The sequence below is a fragment of the Coturnix japonica genome, chromosome 8, assembly GCF_054131305.1.
Source record: "Coturnix japonica strain WE chromosome 8, WE-NBRP24, whole genome shotgun sequence".
In the NCBI taxonomy this organism is placed as follows: domain Eukaryota; kingdom Metazoa; phylum Chordata; class Aves; order Galliformes; family Phasianidae; genus Coturnix; species Coturnix japonica.
This window is the reverse complement of record NC_140670.1, coordinates 31386567-31405645: the sequence shown is the minus strand read 5'-3', so window position 1 is coordinate 31405645 and position 19079 is coordinate 31386567. Positions and strand designations below refer to the sequence as shown.

General features: G+C 44.1%; 1 protein-coding gene across 3 annotated transcripts in view; it reads right to left on the bottom strand.

Annotated features, from left to right (window-relative positions):
• PTPRE (protein tyrosine phosphatase receptor type E) overlaps window positions 1-19079 on the bottom strand; it is a 64689-nt gene that overhangs the window by 33498 nt on the left and 12112 nt on the right. The window contains exon 1 of one of the 3 annotated variants that reach the window (XM_085555374.1): window positions 13644-14086. The exons of the other annotated variants lie outside the window; for them this stretch is intronic. The gene's annotated coding sequence lies outside the window, so the exon portion shown is untranslated. Of the gene's footprint in view, window positions 1-13643; window positions 14087-19079 lie in introns of those variants that run through there. 3 annotated transcript variants of the gene reach the window in all.

Below are 19079 nucleotides of genomic sequence, written 5' to 3'. Positions count from 1 at the left end.
TCCTGGGAAGGAAGGACTTTGCTCTAGTACTAAAAAGAAGAATCTGTATGATAAAAGAGGATCAAGAAATAAAAGTTAACTCGAGAGCAAAATAGAGTGGGAAAGCCACCAGGCAGACAGGGGCAGCAGCTCTGCAGTGCTGCAGCAGAAGGGTCCGGTGCTGCAGGAGCTTCTCCTCCTTCCTGCCTTATCACCAGTGATGCAAAGCCCCAGTGCTGTGCCACATTAACCCCTCCAGCCCCCCAGGTTGAGAAACACCCAGGGCAATGCTGATGCAACACTTCCCCTCTTCTAGACACACGGCTATGCAAGGAGATGGCAAAGAACTGCAATGCATCAATGGGATTTCTCTGTTTATGTAGGTAACCCAGATGCAAAGTTTAAGTAAGCATCACCACAACGTTTCAATAGGTTGTGCAATGCTTCAGCAAAATGCTGTGACCCTGCTTCCTGCACAGATGCACCCATGCCACAAAGCACACTGCTCACTAATTGCCCTTAGAAGACTCAGAGAGCAGCGGGGGCAGGAGCAGCTTTCTGTCCTGTTAGCAAAGAGTCTGCATGATAGAGCCATGACTTAGGATGACAGCAAATACGACCCCAAAGCTGCTTCCCTAGTGATTCAGAAACGTGCTTCAGCCACATCTATTTGTGCTGCTGCTCACAAGGAGGGATGCAGGACATCCAGCAAGCTTGCTTGCAGGACCAATCTGACCACTGGGCTGTTCCAGATGCAGGATGTCACTGCATAGCAATGCTTCTGCCCCAGGAGCACCCGAGAGCCACACAGACAACTCTTCCCCCATAACTTCTACCTAATTTCAGCTGGATTCCAATTTTTTCTTCCAAGTAGAAACATAAATTACATTACTGGAACATTATTAAACTTCTCATTTCTTAACCTCTTCTGAACGACAATAATTCACTCTGAAAACAGAAACGACTTCCATCCAGGCTCACATCTGCCTAGACGTGCAAGTGGAGAGGAGCTCCCACAGCACGAAGCACAGACAACTGGTTACTCCAAGCATCTTCCAGGTGCTCCCGTCCTTGCCTCTTGAACAGCCAGATTTACACCTGTCCTTAATAACAGCTTGCAGCAAACAGCATGTGGGTCACCATCGGACCCAAAGCAGCTTCCCATACATCCCCACCTTCCATCCATCCAAAAACACAGCAGCAGCATCTGAGCATCCCACACACCACCTCCACCTCTTATCTGCAAGAACTTCAGCAGGCAGTAATTAATCAGAGACAAAGCAGAGCAGTAAAACACAAGCTACGCAGTGTGCTGTGAGTACTGGAGAACCACCTGAAGTTTATGATTTATTATGCAAGTAAACAGGAAGCTTTCCTTAAATAACTGCTGTCAACTGCCCTGTTTTTACTTTTTCTCCTTAAAGTGAAAGGACAAAATGTATGTTCCCAGATATACGCCTCTGCTCCGCTAACATCTGTACAATGATGGATTAACTCCCACACTATTAGAGATAGAAGTACACTTCTCCTTTACGTGCCCCCCAAGAATGCTGCCTATGTGCTCTGTGGTACCTACCAGGGTGCACGTCTGTAGCCTCTTTAGCATGCCAGAGATGCAACTTGCAATAGTGAGAAAGCCAGGAAATTCTATATACTCTTCACAGTATATAGAATTATCAATTGCACTTGTTAGCAAGAAAAAAATGATCTAAATTTGCTGATCTGGCACTTCGGAGCCTTAAAAAAAACATTTGAACTGATTCACACAGATAACGTTCTCCTCTGAAATATAGAAGTGGTGAAAATGAGGTAAAAGTCTGACAGAGCACTCCTTAAATTGGTTCTGTACCCACATGCCGCTACCCGCACGCTAACAGAAAAGACAATGATAAATTGCAAGAGAATTAAAGGCGATAAAAAACTGTGTAATAAAGGAAGTCCGTGCAAATTTTATCAGGTGCTATAACCCCTAAAATCACCACAGCCCTCCTGAGGCCGAGCACTGCGATGAAGAAGGCTTTGATTTAAAGGCTTCCCTGTAACGCAATAGCTCTGGGATAAACACGTATGTAGGTCAGGGCTTCCCCGTGCTCTCCAACACACGTTGCTCATCCCAACTGCACCAATATCTCTGTAAGAGCTGCTGCAGCTTCTGGGACATCACCCACAGACACTTCATTCACTTCACTGTTGTTGTTGGTCTAAAGATTTCTATCAGGATTTTTCTGTCTTTGGTGCCACATAGAGAGTGGTCTGTAATACAGAAATAAGTTTCCTGGTCAACTGTGGTGTTGATTACGAACTAATAACAAGGCAACTTCTGCAGCAAGATTCTTTTGGTAAACCTTAAGGAAAAATCATCAAGACTGCTTAGAAATATATATAGAAACGAGCACATATTTATGGGATTTCACAAACAAAATCTGCAGCATTAGGCGCCTGCAGCTTCAGGGCTGCGCAAGTCCCACATTGCACTGCTTTAGCGAAAGCAGGCTGCGTCCTCATAAATATGCAAGATAACTGCAGAGCCTTCCCAAGACTTCAGTTGTCTGCAGAGTCTGAGAAAACAACCTGGTTCAGGCTTTCTTCCAAAAACCTTGTTTTGTACGCTACGCTGACTTTTACCCATTTAATGTTTCCTATTGCCATGACAGCGCGCTGTACGACGCATCCATAAAGGACAAAACTGTGTCAAGAGATGCAAATCGTCTGAAAAGCACATATCTATGAAGGAAAAGGTGAGGAAGAGCAATTACAAGCACCGACAGCATGGCCAGCCTATAGGTACCTTCACATTTACCTTCATCTTCATGTGACTGCAATCCCGCAATGCTGCCGGACCAACCCATCCAAGAGATTTAAATAGCAATAACAGTAAAAACAAAGGTGCTCCTGGGGGGGGGGCTTGAAGGTCTGCTGTGCAACAGCTGCTGCTGCAGCCTATTACTGCTATCCTCCTGCAGCTCCCACTCCCAGCTCCATCACAGACACAGAGCACTGCACGCACCCCTTCTGCTGGCAGGCATTAAACACTGCTAAAGATCCTGATTTGATTTATGCAAAAGGAGCACAATGAGCATTTGCATACGCACGTGGCCAAATTTTAAGTGACAGCCATTTCTGCAAGTGCTGCTGCTTATAGAAAGCTATGGGTAAAACACTAACGCTCAACGCGGGACTGAAGCCAAGCTTGCAGGATGCTGGCCATGCAAAGGCTGAACTCCAAAAGAGAGGTACAGCTGCAGAGCTGGGTAGATAGGGGCATGTCCCCACCCTTGTTCAGGCCACCTCACTGCCCATGAAGCCTCAGTTCATCCTCACAACCTTTCAGTAGTGCAGAACAGTGTTAAGTACATAAAACGTATTCACAGCCTCCACAGCCACAAATTAGTTCCATCGCTGCCTACGCACTCCGCAGTCACATTCACCACTTCAGAAACACGAACACAAATCGAGCTTTTCTTGCCCCAAAAGCGAGAAGAGAATTATAAATCAAATATCACCACTATAGTTAGAAAATAAGCTCTCTCTCCACTGTGGTTATAATTACGGAAGTGTCAAAACAGCTTGAGCTTCCTGGGATAAATAAGTATTATCTGCAGCAAAAACATTTAAGCAAGGCATATTCTCACCTACATTAACAGCTGGTGCAGGTCAAAAAAGCCCCTCCCATGAAAAGCCTGTGTAAGCACACGGCATCAGCCCCAGCTCTCACCCCTGGGCTGCTCCTCCAGCGTCCCGGCACACTCCTGAACCCAGCCATTTCATACCATCACAGAACCCTTCAGTTAGAAAAGCCCCCTGAGATCCCTAACCCACTCCCCCACCACGCCCAATGCCCATGTCCATAAATGGAACCAAGGGGTCATTAGGGTTGGAAAGACCTCTCAGATCCCTCAGCCCACCCTCACCATGCCCACATCCCTCAGTGCCACATCTCCACTGCTCTTGATCACCTCCAGGGATGGCAATCCCACCACCTCCAGGGACCGCAACCCCACCACCTCCCAGCTCCCCACGCTGCCAGCCCCAGTGAATCCAGAGAACTGTGTGTGTGTGTGTGTGATGGCCCCATTCGATCTGACAGGTTTACAGTTGACTTTTTATTTTCCTTCCTGGGTATTTACATCCTGTTGGCTCCGAATGCTGAGCAGTAAGATGTGCATAACTATCCCCTCAAGGGAGGCCCAGACCCTTCTGGATGCACACCTGTGATGTGCAGTGTGCAATTTTCCCCTTTAATCAGAATGACAGCGATCAGAGATAACTGCCAGCATCTCTGCTAAGCCACCGTTCCAAGCAACATTCATCACTTTCCGTACTTGACTATTTATCAAAAGGATTCGTAGCTCAAACACACCAACAAAAATCGATCCCAAAGAAATTAAACAGAATCCCAAATGTAACAGCTGCGAAATGTAGAGCACTAAAGATGTGAATCTCAACGTAAGTTACCCAGGAAAAAGCAGGATGCTTACATGTCATACATGGATCTCACAGCACAGATCTGTGGCTCAGTTCTTCACAAAAATGAAAACTACACACAAAACAAGCAGCGTTTATATACAAACAACTGTCAAAGAACACAAGCCGTGAGGCAGGAACAGTCAGTTCTGAGATCTTCAGGTCTTTTCCTTCTCTTTACATACTCCTACCACCTCTCATTCCTTTAATCAACATGAAACACACTGCTCATCTGAAAGCAAGCGGGTCCTTATTTGGCAGTAAGGGAGGCATCACCCATACCAGAATGCATGGCACCAAGGCAATCCATCAGGCAGTGCTCAGAGCAGAGCAGGAGGCTTGGCATCCTCTAATACAGTCACCTTCATTGTGACCACACGTAAACTTTTCAGCTATTTTTATTGTGACTTGAGGAAACTGGCAGATGTCTTCATTTTGGAACGTTATCTGCTGGAATGCAATTAGACATACCCCAAAGCAGGCATTGCCTATGTGCAACAGGTCCTTAATGGAAGTCTTTGCTTATGGCAATGGAAATGGTAAGCCTGTAATACTTTCTGCTCTGCTCTTGTTAACCAAGGGATTACAATCCATTCACATCGCTGTTTTCCCAGCCACTTAAGCTCAAACAGCCGATTCACATTTATTGAAATTCCTCAAGCCAACTCAGCAAAGCCCTTCAAATTCAACTCCACAGCATTTAAAATAGCTTTAAGTATTAGTTGGGGCTGTTTTAGCTGCGTGTTTAATATAGGCTCGTCCGTAATACTATAATCCACAATACTTAGGAGGACTTAGTGGCGAATTCACAGAGCATTCCCTGATATGTCCAAAAAGATCTAAAAATGTTCCATTTTGATGTCAACTCGGGAGCTGTTCTTTGGAACAAAAACAATACTTCAAACACTCGAGTGAAGTTTGAAACATACCGCTAACACACTCGTTAAACGCCCTTGGAGCCCTGAGCAGATGCAGCACAACCCAAGATCACAGCAATCATGAGGCAGCTCTCCTTTACAAGTGCAGACAGAGGTTCTCTATGCATTAACACAGGAATGCATACAGCAACACCAGGTAGGGTCCTTCTTCTAATATCACAGTAGTGATGAGAGTATTTAAAATAACATATTTGACTGAAATGATGTATAGATAATACTTGGCCTATCTGCACAGTTAGAAAAGCCAGGAAGGAAATGGAGCTAACCTAACCAAGCGCAATATTTTTTCCCTGCATAAACAGAGGAAAGCTATTGCAGCCCTCAAACGTCAATAGTGGGAGGAAAGGAGGAGAGATCAGCAAATCATTGCAAACTCCAAGTTCTCCACCCTAGGGAAGACAGACGTATTGGACCAAAATACATCTCCCAGAACAAACAATTCCAGGATTGCAGTTAGAAGACGTTATTACGCCTTTTCCAAATAAAGAGTGTTCATTATTTCCCTGAATTCTTGGTTAATCTTGGAAATTGGATTTACACACTACTGTATATGACGTAGAAGGTAAAAATATTTCGGTAAACTCCCTCCAACTTAAAAGATCCTATGAGAAAAGAAGTTTTCCCATAGATGAGCATCCACACCTACAACTTAAATCCGGCTCATATTCACTTCTAGATACCTTAAGCATGAGCAGAACAGTACACAGAATCACAGAATGGCTTGGGTTGGAAGGGATCTCAAGGATCATCAAGCTCCAACCTCCCCACCACATGCAGGGCCACCAACCTTCATATCTAATACCAGACCAGGCTGCCCAGGGCCACATTCAACCTGGCCTTGACCACCTCTAGGGATGGGGCATCCACAGCCTCTCAGGACAGCAGGTCTTGGAATCAGATATAAAGGGAATTGGGAAAGGGTAACAGTCCTTCATTGTAGGTGTGAAGTTTGGTACCGCTGTACTTAGGAAATTTTTAATCTGGAAATTTTTGCCTCCTTTAAGAGCCTCAATATTGACAGACTTAGGGTTTCAAGTAAAAACACTCCAGTATTCTGCATAAAGCCAGAGATCAATTCAAACACCAGCAACTCAGAGAAGCAGTGCTATGACTTGAAGAAAAATAAAAATCACTTTAAAAAGAGTAAAATATCCAAATTAAAATACATAAGACTTAATTTGTAATAGATCACAGAATTGTAGGGGTTGGAAGGGACCTCTAGAGATTATCGAGTCCAACCCCCCTTAGATAAGTCAAACAGAGTCTTCATACATCACAGCCTGCAGACCCACTGCCACAGCCAGCAGCCTGAATACAGCCAACTCAATGAGAACTGTGCATGGAAAAATCACTCACCTTCCCTTCAACCAGCGCTTAATAAGGCAGCAGTCTCAAACCAGATCAAGGAGAAAAGCAGCACTGGATGCCAACCAGAGCCACTGACCGCATGCACACCTGGCTCCCTGCAGGTGGAGACTGACGAGCCAACCCAGCTTTTAATTAGAAATGGGAAGCCTGCTTTGAAATTCTACATTTTGCACTTAGTGCTTCAGCGAAAGCGAAGTAAAACAGGCGCTATTAAAGCGCCATATGTAATATCATATGGTATTTTCTTAAATAGTTCGGTTTCTTAGCTAAAGAGGACATGAAATGTAAATTCAGTGCAAAACATGCTCTGCCTTAACAGCACGCTGCTTGCCTAATTATCAAATTTACATTTTTATTTACATCTTTTTAAAGGTTTTTTCTCGATAGTTTTAATAATTCAGTAACTTCCTGACAGATTACTAATTTTATACAGATTCTATGCGTAAAGAACCAGAGTGAACCGATGCCCTGAGGAACAGCAGAGGAGCTCAGTATTAAGAACACATTTCTCACTTCAGATCAATGTACAATGGGTCAATGTACAGAACTGAAGATTGGAGCAGAACTCTTATACCTTCTCATCCTGAACTTCTCAGCTTTGTGAAGTGTGGACACTGTCATTGGGTATTAGTGACTTTCAGATATTAATTACATATTACTAATAATTCTTGGCTGTTGCTAGACTTGAGCTTTCTGGCTCCCCAACAAGGGCCCATATTTCCCTTGGTTGCCATAGAGCTCTGGAAGACACAGCTGGGCCGTGGCACAAACCCATTGCTCCAAGGCAGCAGCTGTCCCACAGCAGCAAGCCATGCTCCGGGCAGCAGCAATGCTGAGCAGCAGCTTCTGACCTTGCAGCACAGAGCAGAGCTCTCACCAGATAGGAACAACCTCATAAACCTCCAAACAGATGAAACTAAAACACCTTTATTTGTTAGCCTTTAGTTTCCTACATGTAAGGATGCTTCATCCCCTGTGGAAGAGGGGTAGAATGTCGTCTGATTCACTGCCACATTTCGATGCTCTTTAATGGCAACACCAAGCAATAGCAGCAGAGTGCAGGTACCAAAGGTCACATCACTGCATCCCCACCACAATGTGTCCCAAGTGCCCAAATGTGTGTGTTGAAGCACATAAACCAAAAGAATCCAAAATGAAAAATAACAGTTTTAAAAAGCAATGAAAAGCCCCCAACAAGCTGCATTCTCGTTTTGTTCTTTCCCTTTCATAACAATGCAAAGCCATACGATAGCAACAGAGTAATCCGGAGAATAATTAACTGTCTTAAACCTGATTACATATTCCTAATGAGCTGTTTTGCACATGCAGCTCTTTGCAGCAACATGTCCCTTCCATCAATCTGCCACCCAACAGCCAAACGGACAGCAAACACCCTTTGGATACGAATGCGATGGGAGCCGAGCAGACAGACAAAGAATAAAAATGAAGAAAGCTGCTTCCCTCCCATTACTGCTCATACTTCAGAGAAAAACAGGGGTCAAAGCAATTTAGCTGAAGCTGCACATTGTGGTTACCCAGCAAACCTCACATTGGCAGTGTGATGAGAAGAGCGAAGATTTCCAACAGGAATCCCAACTGAATGAGGTATTAATGCAGAAAAAGCGATAATCAAACTTCAAAGCTTTTCAAAACATACTTTTTTCTTGAGTTCAGAGCAACCAGAAGCATTTCAGTGATGGTGCACAAGGCACAGACGACGGGAGCTGACCATCTGCTGGAGGATGTTCCCTTTCCACCCAAACAGGAACGGTGCTGCCAGTACCTGCTGAGACAGACACCCAACTGACCTCCGAGTCACGGGGTGTAACATATGGCAATGGAGGAAAAGCCATAAAAACATCACAAAAGCCATGAAAGGAGCTAAAGGAAAAGGAATCACCAGCACGGAAACAAAGCAAATGCTGAATCAGCCCAAGGGAAGGCTCCGGGGCCGCTGCCCCACTGCCAGCACACAGCAGCCAGCTGGAAATCATTGAGGTTTCCACCTGCAAGCCAAGCTGACAGCAAACGCATGCTCCAACACTGCCAGCCCTGACAGTTAAAGCCCAATGAGCTATTTTCTAATAGCTGAAATATCTCTGCTCGCTGCTTTTAGCCTTCACAGGAAGCTCTTGCTTTCCACAGTTCATGACACTTCTTCCTTCCTTTTGCTACAGTCCCTTTTTTGCCTGACCAGATTGCTCTGAACAACCACCGCCTCGCTGGTTTCAAATTAGGTTTGAAGAGACTGAGCTAAAACTACAGCATAGCATTCAATTAACAGATAAATTCTAACAGTAATTTTCAAGCAGTGAAGTAAAGATGAAAGCATTGCTTCAAATGGAAGGAAGAGGAACTGGCAGATACGTGGTAACTGAGAAAACATGATGAGAAATAAATCAAGAGGTGATGAGGTGTCTCCTCCAAAGCAGAAGTGGAGGCTTGCAGTCAGGATGGCAAAGCTTTCCGGAACACCAACTGCAATGCACTGGGATTTGATACCCCACTGATCCTGCAATTGCAGGGCTGGAAGTGACCTCAAGAGAAACCTGTAATTCCTTCAGGCTTTACTGCTGATATGATATAGAATCATAATCATAGAATCACAGAATGGCCTGGGTTGATAAGGACCACAGTGCACACCCACTTCAACCCCCTGCTATGTGCAGGGTCGCCAGCCACCAGCCCAGGCTGCCCAGAGCCACATCCAGCCTGGCCTTGAATGCCTGCAGGGATGGGGCATCCACATGTAGTGGGGATTTAAGCCCCTGACAAGGCACTGAACATCCACCCCCAGTCAGCACTCCGATTTTTATACATTCCTTTCAAGAAGTGATACTTTTAAAAGCTGTTACGTTCAAACACTCTTACTAAGGAACAGAAGAAAAGGACTTGTCCATGATTAACAGTACAATAACTGTAATAATACAGAACGTTCTCCTGGGATACATTTATCACAAGTGCTTCTCTTAGTACTTACAGCAGAATTTGCAATAGCTCACAAAAACATGGCTTTGGAAGGATTTCTTAAAGCACTTATTTCTCTTCCTTACACTCCAAGATAACGAAATGCTTTTCTTTAAGGAAGGGGATAAAACAAAAGTCACTGTGCTCTCCCATCAATCCTTGACAGCTGTCTATAAAAGACAGCACATGCAGAACATCCCAACTGCAGTCCTGGTTGGAACCCTCTCAATGTGTAATGCACAGCAAGTCGGAGATACGACCATTATGTTCTGAGATGTTGGGCTATTTCATCCAAAAATACATTTTGGTGGAAAACGCCTGCTGGTCAAATCTGGGTCGTTACTATGGGGATAACAGTTTGGACTGAAACTGTATCCCGGACCTACGATCAAATAGAGTTGTATTTCTAATCTGGAAATAAAATAGTTTATTCGTTTAAAAATAAGAACCCAGCACTGGGACAGGACAATCAGTTCCCAGACTGCAAGCTTCATTTCCACAAACACAGGAGCAGAAAACAGCAAGAGCAGCACCTGCAACTTTGCATGGGGGAATTGGGAGGTGGGCACATCCCCCCTTTCATAGAATCATAGAATGGCCTGGGGCTGGAAGGGACCTCAAGGACCATCAAGCTCCAACCCCACCCCACCACAGGCAGGGCCACCAACCTCCACATTTAATCCTATACCAGGCTGCACACAGAGCACCATCCAACCCGGCCTTGAATACCTCCAGGGATGGGGAATCCACAGCCTCTCAGGGCAGCTGTTCCAGCACCTCACCATTCTCCTACCAAAGAACTTCCCCCCAACATCCAACCTAAATCTTCCCTCATTCAACTTAAAACCACATCTCCTTGGCAGCACCCGTTGAAAAACCCACTGCTTTCTGAAGGACAGGAATTATTTATATTTATTTTTTTAAGATTCCTTTCTTTTTTGCCCTAACGTTTATTATGGCAATCCATGAAGAAAGAAGCTGGCCCATGTGCCCACCCAAACCATCTGCTGGGCACAGAACCACCCCACACACTCAAGGCTCATGGGCCATCTCCTCCCTACATATTCAGCTCCCTTATTTCACGTGGCCCATTAAATAGAGCATGGTGAAGAACGTGATGCTTTCACAGCAAGCCTCATTTGATAAGAATTTAGATGGGTTTATATGTATCAGAATAGTGTGCTCCCGTTACTTCTGACATAAAAATAGAGACTGCCAGGATGACACAGCTAATTAAACAGCTACTTTTTAATAAGGCAACTATAAAACCTGCAGATGAGATGAGATTCCCTTAGACTACAGAAGCACTTAATTGACATCTGTCAGATACAGAACCACCCCAGAATTACTGAAATGCCACTCCCAGCTTCAGAGATGAAACAACAGCGGCCGACCTTTCTTCTTTTTATAACACTTTCTGATGAAACAAGTTTAAAACAGCATGTCAGAAGCCTTCAATATGAAAGCAGTACCATTTACACACACTCTGGCACTAATATTTTACTTGGATTTTTTTTTACTTTTAATTTTCATCTTGCATTTTGAGTCATTTATTACACCGCTGTAACAAATGGGTGGCCAACAACATCTCCCGTACTTCCCTTCTGAAGCCCCAGAGGGGGCACAAATCTAATCTACATACACATACAAACTGATTTTATACATTACAACTGATTTCTTTTTAATCTTCCTTTTATTTACCTGTTTTGCAGCCAACTCAGAACCGCTCGAGATCCACCACTGCTGCCCCACGGGACCCATTTTGCCAGCTCTCCTAATGCCAATGTGCGTGAAGTTCTTATCTCCAAATAAACCAGCCAAAGGAAGGACGAGCTTTTTTATAGGCAGCACGCTCTTGTAGTCCCACCCTGGCCTTGGAAATTTGGTTACTGAATATTTGGCTTGCAGCTGTAGCATGTGATAACTGCTCATCCCAGGGATTCAATGGAACAACCCAAAAGGCTGTGGCCATGCTAAACCATTAACATTTTCCCCCTGTGACTGGAAAAGGGAATTCCAGGCAGATTGAACACTGCCTAAAGGTACAACAGACTGAAATCCCCTTTTTTTTTGCAGAGCAGCCCTACTGAGAGCCTGGGAATGAGCACACACAGTTCTACACTGGGAAACAATGAGCTGGACTAGATGACCCATATGGATCCTCTCCACTTGGGATGTCCTCTGATACCCCTAATCCAATCAAGGGCATCTACTTGTGTCAGAAGGAAAGGAAATATTCGATATCAAGTCCTCACCACATCCCACCCTCTTTACACAGAGAAAGGAAGGGGAAGCTGCAGAATCATTCCCAACTCCTCTTCCCTGTACCACTGCCTAGTGCTACAGGGGAAACCTGGCTTGTAGAACCAGGACACAACTCCCTCACGCTGGGTTAGCAACTGCTCACACTGCTCGTGTGTCCCCTTCCTTCCCCTCCAATAATAATAATAATAATAATAATAATAATAATAATAATAATAATAATAATAATAATAATAATAATAATAATAATAATAATAATAATAATAATAATGAATTGGGGTTCTCTGCATGCCTGAGACACAACCACCAGCCTGTCCCTATTTCACACACTCTTCAACAGCAAATTATTACACACACAGCACTCCGCAGTGACGGAACCAGGCTACATTTATGAGCAGCTCTGCAGATGTGTCTGAAGCGCATCCCTTTCTTCCCTATCACATTAGACATTCAGCACAGCAACCTGCCCCGTGGCATGCATATTTTGCGCTTATGATCGTATTTTCCAGCTGAAGTCATTAATGTACAACTTAATGCAAGTTAGCCGTCTCGTAAGACATATCTTACCCTTATCAGAAGTAGCACCAGGGCAATTCTCTAAAGAAATCACACACTAAATTCTTCTCCCTTATACTCAGATACATCACATATGTTTCCTGCAAGGTGGCCAAAGAGCCATGGTTACTGTACGGGGAACAGAGACAGAACAATCAGGTTGTAACTCACTTCCAGCTGGTTTTGTGCCCGTTTCACCTTTGTATTTTTTATTCCATACCATAGGAATAAGCAATGTGAAGATTTAAAATAATATTTTAAAACATCTATAAAACAAATTACCAAGAAACGCAATCAAAGCTAAACTTGGGTCAATTTCTGAACGCTTCCCATTCTTGCCTTGTTATTTCTACTCTTACAAAACCCAACATACACAGTCAAAAGGCAGTGGCTTCCAAGGGACCTTTGTGCCACAGGCTGAATAGGTCAACTCAGAAGGAAAGAGAAAGCATATCTGTGGGAAAGCGTATCAAGTTATAAACGTCCTATGAAACAGAACCCTACCATGTTTGAAAACAAAGTTTCAGGCACCCCCAAAACTGCCATGAAAGCTTTGAAACTGCACAGAAGCATGCATGAAGCAGTAAGCCCAACTCCCCATTTCTCTGGGTCTCATGGACACCATGCCTTGGTCAGGTCACTGATCCAAAAGTCCTGCTGCTCATTGCAGATTCAACAGCAAAGTGGTGCTGTCCCTGGCAATGCAGGTCTGACCACAGCAGGGCTGACAGAGCTACACAAAATCCTGAGCTACGCTCAAGAGTTCTGTTCTATGACAAATCCTCACTGTTTCAATGATTGACCTCCCATAACTTTGCTCTCTCTCACAAGCACAGATACAAAAAGAGCTTTGATTCCTCCCAGGAACCAACCGAAGGCATCAACTAAAAACAAAAACAGATCGGGTTAAGCATCTTCCTTCAAAAAAAATAATAATATTCCTATTCCACAGTACGCTAATTAATAAAACAGAACCAATATTTTCATATCAAGATGAAGAACCATTCATTTTCAGCGTTTTTCTAAAGAGCAGATCAATTTAAGATGCAATTACCACCAGTGCAATTATCTGGCAATTTGCTCGCTAAATGACTTCCCAACACGCGTTACCTCGATAAGGCAATGCCTCCTTTCAAGTGACTTTGAGCTGCTGAAAGATGAGCCCGCGGGGAACGTCTTCCAAAGAAAGTACGTCTTGATTCTTCAACAACAAAGCAGAACTTCCCACTTCAAGGAGTAACATACAGGCACACAAAATGTACGGATCAGCGGGATGGGATTTTTTCATCCTTATTGCATAAGCAGCAATAACTATGAATGCTGCAATGGAAAATACATCAAAAGGATCTTCTTAGAATCCAATTATGCCCAATGCAAGCTGGTAAAACACCCAGAACGTGACCTGTACACCCAACCAGCCGCCTCCAATCTGACCAGGTAGAAAAGAGCTCACAGACATTCTGCAATCTCTATGACCCTGAAACAGGATGCAGAGAACTTGACCCTCAGGAGAAAGCCTGGAAGAACTAAAGCTTTGAGCCCTCCTGGACCCCAAAAAGCAGCAGCTCTCGGCTCAGATCTGGAGGCCAACTCACAGCGCCCAGGGCTCAGCATAGCACTGAACATAATTATCTGCCTATCTTCACGTAGTTTCCCAATCTCCTCTTTCTATTAATACTGAAACCCACATAAAATCGTGCTGACACTTGAAGCTTGCAGAGCTTCCTCCTGTTCTGCAGAGGGGAACCCTTTTCTGCTTCAACCGAAGAAAGTCATTAATGATCCACAACTTTTAACAGACTGTGACTTTTAATTAGTGCATCCTCATTCAGATATGCAAAATACAGTACATCTACTTTTGTGGTTTCAGAAACGTAAGGCAAAACATACCAGCTTAACCAAAGCCAACCACCTCTCTTTCAATACAGAAAATCCTAAACAGAGCAGAATTACTGTTAGCTACAATATATGTATCTTACCTCATTTACAAACTGGTCTGGGTTTAAAGGGGGCTGGAAAAGCACTATTTTATAAATACAAATAGTGTCAAATGGCATTGATCAAGATGAGCTCTTCCCAGAGAACAGGGGGGGGTGACTGACCAGTATCCTCACGTGTTATCTTTCTATCACAGATTTACTTCTGCATTTCTTTAATTATTGTAAACTACAGACTGCCACGATGCCTTCAGCAAATAATTATCAGGTTTGCATTACAGGAAGACCCCCTTTCCGGGGCTAAACAGTGCTCCCATTTTGCCCTCCAGACTGCTATAAGATGGATATATTTTGATCATTACATAGACACAAAATCTTGCTTTCCTCTGAATTGGTAGAACTGGTTTTGATTTCCAGAAGTATACCAGCTGACAGCACAGCTTAAAATAGGAGCACGGCAGTACATCCAATCCATGAAAATTAATTTAAAATCATGTATTTCTATATGCAGCAAACGTTTTAAAGCCGTGCATTCCCACAGAACAGCACGCACATCTGCAGTGATAAGATGAACTGCTCCATCAGTACAAACTCTGCACATAAATGATAAACACTCTCTTGAAGTGGTCACAATTATCAGCAATAGCAGACCTCAGTGGGACAGGCACTGGTGGCATTCCAACCAAGGGATGCTGAAGCCTGGCAGGAGCCCTGCTCCACGCTGCACCCACTCTCACATGGGATTTTCCTCCCACCATACAACCAGCTGCAATTTCTCTTGCCCCTGCACTGGACAAGCTTGGCTTCTTTCACTGCTGCCCTATAGGCACCTGAAGGCACCTCAGGCCAACCCTGCAGCCACCCATCTCTTCTCCAGCCTTTCCTCTGTGTCCTCACACTTAGCATTAGCCAACACCAGGAGGTTCTCCAAGACTCTCCATGCCCTGCACAGCATCCCTGCCCTCCCAGCCAGCCCATCTACCAACCTGCTGAGCTTTCACTTCACCCCATCAGCCAGGTCACCCACAGGGAGGCTGCATGTAAACCCACAGCTGACTATCACACAGCAGAAAGTGACATATACAGAACTTTGCTTTCCTGTTTGTTCAGATTAAGTGAGGAACAGCTGCTGTGCAAGTGTGATTTCAGCACTTGCTCTCTGCTAGAATGGCAGCAGTCATTTCATTCTGATTCCATGTGGCTGCAGTGATAAGAAGATGCTATCACACAAAAGCCTGAATGATCCCCTGGAAGGCCTGGCCTAATCCAAACATGCAGAGCATACCAAGTTCTACTACCTGCCTTCCATGAGCTTCCACAGATGTTAACTTATTTGGTAGTTTTCTTCATGACAGAATAAATAGTTTTTCTAAGGGTCCCAGCCAACATAAACAGGAAAAAGCTCTGCGTTCAAAGGTCAGGCTGTGCATGACTTCTGTGTTTTTGATGTACAGAGGATGTTTGTGAGGATGTTTTGGATGTATACAGAATACAAAATCAGGAGGATGTTAACTAACATCCAACTCATCTTAAAAAGCCAGCAGAACTGTTTCTTGACGAATATGCAATGCTTTAAGAGCAGCATTTACCTTAGCAGACCTCAATCGCCAGCATTTGGACCATTTGCCACAAGCACTCAAGAAAGACAAACTCACAAATGTCACTGCATCTCAATGCAGTCAGAGCACAAGCAGCTCAACCAAGGCGTCTGCTGACAGCTGTGCAAGCACACCTATCCCAACGTGCTGCTTCCTCTCCCTGCGCTTCTGGATGTGGTAACAGGGCTCTCCACCCCCTCTTCCTCTGTCTCCCAAAAATAGGTTTGCATTGGCCCCCCAGAGGCTTCCCCTAAGCACACCAACCCACGTGAAATCAATTAATTAACTGCTAGCCCTGAAAGCAAAATACAAGTGCTTTTAAAACTGACCACAAAAGCTGACCGTGTCAGACAATAGCTGATTTCTGTGGCCAAGTCTTTCTCAGACAGAGATAGAATGATTTCCAAGGTGAAACAGCTCATTAAGGTTGGCTCTGTGGGATGCTGATAAAGCTGACCTCTTGGTCTGTGCACTGTACTGCCATTTCATAGGATCACAGAATGGCCTGGGTTGTAAAGGCCCACAGTGCTCATCCAGTTCCAACCCCCTGCTGTGTGCAGGGTCACCAACCAGCAGCCCAGGCTGCCCAGAGCCACATCCAGCCTGGCCTTGAATGCAGGGATGGGGCATCCACAGCCTCCTTGGGCAACCTGTTCCAGTGCATCACCACCCTCTGGGTGAATTCTGTCTACACCTTTCATCCTGAAGCAGCACATGAGGGCGTTACAGTTCATCTCTTCATTCCAGCCTCTAGCCCTGTGACCTCCCTGCAGCCAAAGCAAGAAGGGCTCATTCTAATTTCAAACAGAGCAACAATCTGCATATTTACGTAACTCCATTCAGTCTTTTCTCTAACATCTGTGCCTCAGTGGAACAATGAAACATAGTAGATGCAATACAGATGGCAGGCAAAGTCCTTTAAAATACACAATTCACATGGTTTCGCCCTAAATGCATAAGCTGGCACGAAGTCCATCACCTCAACATCCCCAAGTGCCACAAGGAATCACCCTGCAGCATGTTTCTTGGCCTCAGATGAATGCAATCCCAAAGAAGTCATTTATTATAATCTGTTTACAATGCAACAGAGAGCGGCAGTTTCACAAGACGGCCACAACCACCTTTCGCAATACAGCCCCATGTCTAACTCAAGGTTAAAACAAGTCAACCAAACACAAGAAAAAGAAAAAGGAAGGATTTTTTTTGCCATTACTTGACAGCTTTCTTATTGCCTAACCTATGCTTGTAGGAGCCCAAGGAACCTCAGGCCCACCTTAGTGAGCTGTTTCATCTCAGAAATCAGCCAATCCTCGCCTAAAAGAAAAGACTCAACCCCCAGAAATTGGCTGTCCCATAAAAAAAAGAGGGGGAACAGGACTCAAACCTGCCCTCGGGAAGCAGGTATGCTGTCTTCGTCACTGCTTTCCCATATAGAAGACTTCACACCTTCAGTCGCTTGTATTGACCAGCTCTACCAGAAAACATGACCAATGGATGGAGAAGAGGTTTGGGAAATAATGGTGGACAAAACACAAACAACAACAAAAAGCCCATAATTATTGAATCACTCAACTGTTAAGAAGGGAAATCCTGGAAGCCAAAGTGCTCTGGTCACTGGGATCACTCCATCCTCAACATGCAACTGCAGCCTCCACCAGCAGTGCCTGGGATTGTACTATAGGCAGCAAATGGGCACTTGCATCAGACTCTTAATGCTACCCACCAAATAGTGTTTGGGAGCTCGGAATGCTGGTGTAGCTTAAGCAAAAGAGAAAAACCCCCTCAAAGTGCTGAGCGCAGCCCTGTCCTCGCCTGCCAGATCCTGGGAAAGTTGCTCATGAATAACTCCTCCATGCAGACGAACACTGCTGTATTCATTTAGAAAACAAAAAATGCTTTATATGAAAATATGCTGCTCACAATTTGGGTGTAATATCCTCGAACAACAGCGTAATGTTAAAAGTGACATTTTGCTTACCCTAATTTGAGCAGTGAAGTTTCCCACTCTCTACAAACCAGCAGCATTCTCCAGTATTCTTCTACCATAGGAGACTCATTTCTTCAAGACCCAATTTTATTATAAAGACATCCACATCGCTTTTACTGACTTTCTGCTATTTTTCCACTTTAATCACTGCGTCTCAAAGTCCTCGTACAGTCAGAGAATGTGTACAACCACATTGAGCAACGCATCACAAACTTCTGCCTCCAGCAAACTGCAGTTCCACTATGAAATGTCACCATGTTCACTTAGAGCTGCCTGAACTCAGCAACACAAAAAGAAGCCCCACTATCTCTGCCATCACAGCCTTCCAAAACACAATGAGCAAACCCAAGACAAGCTCTTGGTTTCCATGAAGATCCCACAGGTGCCTCATGCTTCTGCCAGTTCCCAGTTTAATATAGTGCTTCACTGCATTTTGTTTGGGATTCTCTGTATCAGATGCAGATTTCATTTTTATTTTTATTTTAAATAAGGTATTTTCATGACTTTTTTTCCCTCCAACTTAGTGAGGCTACTAAAATTGAGCCATTTAAATACATGATTTGTATATATAGATAAGACATATATATGGATATATATATATATATATGGATATAGATAAATTATTATTGATGATTATAGATAAAATACTTCACAGAAGGTCAATGCTTGCATTTTGGACAGCAGTGCTATAAAGCTTGTGCTATAAAGGTGAACTGAGGCTTTAAAAATACTAAGAGGAAAAAGGAAAGTAAAACTCATTTTCATCCTTCAACATGGAACCTCGGCACCGCATGAATATGCATTTTGCATTTTCTGTATATAATCACAAGTTTGTGAGGTGCGTTGGGACTTTTGAAGAAGGCACAGAATAAATGAAAATCACTTTAATTAAAAGCAAATTAAAGGGCCTCCTAATCCAAGCAGCAGCACCAAATCCACAGAGACTTCTTGAAGAATATAGATCCTTGAAACTGCATTGCTTATAACCCTCCCTAATTCCAGTCTCCTTCCCTCACTTCCCCCT